General features: G+C 38.4%; 1 protein-coding gene across 1 annotated transcript in view; it reads right to left on the bottom strand.

Annotated features, from left to right (window-relative positions):
* The window catches only part of LOC113455530, a 35,626-nt gene that overhangs the window by 25,460 nt on the left and 6,097 nt on the right, over positions 1 to 4,069 (bottom strand). The gene's annotated exons all lie outside the window — the stretch shown is intronic.

Raw genomic sequence — 4,069 nt, 5'->3', positions numbered from 1 at the left:
GGCCCCCAAGGGCTCATATGTTTGTTTGCTTGGTCATTCGGGAGTGGCACTACACGAGAGAAATTAGAAAGTGTGGCCTTTTTAGAGGATGTGTGTCACTCAGGAGACGGGGGTGGGGCTTGGGGTTTCAAAAGCCCACGCCAGGTCAGTGATGTTCTCTCTTGCAGCTGCCTGTAGATCTGGGGGTAGAACTCCCAACTTTTCTAGGGCATTCTGCCTGCATGCTGCCATGCTGCCCACCATGAACGCAATGGACTGCACCTCTGAAACTGCTCGCAAGCCCCAATTAAATGCTGTCCTTTAAGCATTGGAGTTAAGCAATAAGAATTGCTGCGGTCATGGTGTCTCTTCACAATGAAAGAACACTGACTAAGACAGGGTACAAAAGTTCAGTTATTTGGGGAGAATAATTTTAGAAGTCTAATGAACATCATTGTCACTGTAGTTAAAAGTACTCAACTGTATATGTGAAATTTGATGATAGATTTTATTTTATTTATATTTGGGTGCTTTAGAGACCTCTCTCTATTATACAGCTCTGGCTGTCCTGGAACTCATTAAGTAGACCAGGCTGACCTAGAACTCACAAAGAGCCAGCTGCTCTGTCTCCTGAGTGCTGGGGATTAAAGGCTTGTGCCACTATGCCTAGCACACTTTTTAACAATTGGTAACTAATTGCTTATCTTCAGTTTAAACATACCCACAGTTCCTAATGAAATAGAAGCAGCAATTAAAATTCTCCCAAGGCAAAACAAACAAACAAACAAACAAAAAACACCAAAACCAAAACAGGATGGTTAGTACAGATTTTTACTAGACTTTAAAAGAGGTAATGTTGATACTCCTCAAATTTTCCCACAAAATAGAAACAGAGGCGATGCTGCCCAACTCTTTTCCTAGGTCACAGTTGATACCTAAACTACGTGAAGATCCAAAAAAGAAAGATAGTTACAGACAAATTTCCCTTTTGAACATAGACACAAACATACTTAATAAAATACTTGTAAACCTAATCCAAGAACACATCAAGTAGGCTTCATCCCTTCATCCCAGAGATGCAGAGATGGTTCAACATAGGTAAACAAATAAATGTGATCCACCATATAAACAAACTAAAAGACAAAAACCACATGGTCATCTCATTAGATGCAGAAAAGGCCTTGGACAAAATACAACAAAAATATCTCCATAATAAAAGTAACAGAGAGATTAGGTGCACAGGAGACATGCCTCAACACAATAAAGGAAGTTTTTAGCAAGCCCATAGCCAACATCAACTTAAGTAGAGATAAACTCAAAGCAATTCCACCAAAATCAGGAACAAGACCATGTTGTTCACTTTGTCTCTCCAGACCTATTCAATACAGTACTTAAAGTCTTAGCTACAGCAATAAGATAACTGAAGGAGATCAAGGGGGTACAAATTGGAAAAAAAAAGGCAAAGTATTTTTTTGCAGATGATATGATATTATTTAAGCGACTCTAAAAATTCCACCAGGGAGCTCCCCAGCTGATAACCATGTTTATCAAAGTATCTGGATACAAAGTTAACTCCCAGAAATCAGTAGCCCCCTTATATGCAAATGACAAAGAGACTGAGAAAGAAATCAGCAAAACAACATTTTCATCATAGCCTCAAGTAATATAAAATACCTTGTAATTACTCTAAACAAGCAAATGGGAGACCTGCATAATTACAAACTTTAGGACATTGAAGAAAGAAATTGAAGAAGATATCACAAGACAGGAAGATCTTCCATGTTCATGGATCAATAGGCTTAATATAGTAAAAATGGCCATCTCACCAAAAGAAGCCTACAGATTCAATGCAATTCCCATCAAAGCTCCAACACAACTTTTCACATTCTTGAAAGGACAATTTTCAGCTTCATTTAGAAACATGAAAATCCCAGGATAGCTCAAGCAATCCTGAACACTGAAATAACTACAGGAGGCCTCACCATTCCTGATCTCAAGTTGTCCTACAAAGCAATGGTAATAAAAACCACACAGTATTGGCATAAAAAACAATTTAATCAATGGAATCAGTCGAAGACCCAGACATAAATGCACATACCTGTGGACAGCTGATTTTTAATAAAGAAGCTGGAAATACACACTGGAAAACAGACAGCATCTGTAACAAATTGTGCTGGTCAAACCAGACAGCTGCATATAGAAGAATGCAAATAGATCCATACACCCTGCACAAAACTCAATTCCAGATGGATCAAAGACTTACACATAAGGCCAAATACACTGTATATGATAGTAGAAAAGGTGGAGAGTAGTCTTGAAGTTATTGGCACAGGAGATGACTTTCTGAACAGAACACCAATACCATAGGCACTAAGATAAAATTCAAACATGGAGCCTCATGAAACTGAAAATATCAGCCGGGTGGTGGTGGTGCATGCCTTTAATCCCAGCACCAATTAGGGAGCTGACAGAGAAACCCTGTCTCGAAACCCCCCCCCAAAAAAAAATCCTATGCAGCAAAGAACACCATCATTCGAAATGGCAGCCTATATAATGGGAAAAGATTTTTTTTTTTACAAACTACACATCTGCTAGATGGCTAATATCCAAAATATATAAAGAATTCAAAAACCTGGACATCAGGAAAACAAGTTTACCAATTAAAAAATGGAGTATAGATCTAAAGAGAGAATTCTCAAGAGGAAACTCAAATGGTTGAGAAAAACTTAGAGAAATGTTTAAGATCTTTAGTCATCAGGGAAATGTAAGTCAAAATACTTGGAGATTTTATCCTATATCCGTCAGAGTGGCTAAGATCAATAAAACAGATGACAGCTCATATTGGTGAGGCTGTGGAGTAAGAGGAACACTCCTCCATTGATGGGGGAGTCCAAACATATACAGCCACTGTGGAAATCAGTGTAGTGGTTCCTCAGGAAGCTGGGAACAGATCTACTTCAAGATTCAGCTATGCTATTCTTGGGCATATAACCAAAGAACTCTTCATTCTACTACAGAGACACATGTTCAACCATGTTCATTGCTGCTCTATTCACTATGGCCAGAAATTGGAAGCAACCTACATGTTCATCAATAGGTGGATGGATAAAGAAAATGTGGTACAATTACATAATCGAATATTGCTCAGCAATTAAAAAATGAAATAATGAAATTTGCAGATAAATAGATGGAGCTAGAAAAAAATGGGTCTTCAGTGAGGTAACTCAGACCCAGAAACACAAATGTGGTATGTATTCACTTATATGTGGATGTTAGCTGTTAAGTCATTGATAAGGAAGCTATAATGTAAATAATCACAGACGTTGTATATATATATATTACGTATATGCATATGTACGTATACCTATCTATACACATATGTATGTAATCTGTATGTGTCTATCTATATATGAGTATATATAGATATACATAAATATGTGCACATATATAGGTATATATAGATTACACTATATATGTATAGAATAAGGGACTATGGGACTAGGGATGGATCCCCTTAGGAAGAGGAAATAGAATACACATTCATCAATGCATGGGGTGTGGGGAGACTGGTATGTATGGGAGGATAAAACAGGGAGCAGGTGGGACAAGGGGGCAAGGGAGGAAACATGGGGAGGGACATCTAAAACTAAGGGCCATTGGAGAGTTTTATGAAAACCTAATACAGTAGATGCTTCCTATAATATATACATATATGTAATAAATTCCAATGAAATGGTCACATAAGAAGGGAGACAGAGTCCCAGCTGGACATCTCTCATCACCAAATGAATTTTTCAGTACTGGGAATCAGTTACATTTAATTGAGTTGTTGGCCAAAGGAGTTGTACGGGAACTCCCAAACAACACCGGCTATTGTCAAGGCTATTGCTTGCTCTCCAAAAGGCCTTATTGTTGAAGCCAACACCGACCTACACAAGCTCACTGAACATGGAGAAGTCACGTGCCTCCTTAGTGCCTTGACCCCTGCTGACTAATGCTCATGATATGCCAGTGACCATTGTCAAAGGAGCAGCACATAATAACTAATATTCAAGATGTCAACCTAACAGAATGAAATTCACTGATGAGA

Source organism: Microtus ochrogaster, chromosome 4 (genome assembly GCF_000317375.1).
Source record: "Microtus ochrogaster isolate Prairie Vole_2 chromosome 4, MicOch1.0, whole genome shotgun sequence".
NCBI classification, from domain to species: Eukaryota; Metazoa; Chordata; class Mammalia; order Rodentia; family Cricetidae; genus Microtus; species Microtus ochrogaster.
The sequence above is the reverse complement of the archived record's forward strand: the minus strand, read 5'-3'. Positions and strand labels throughout refer to the sequence as shown.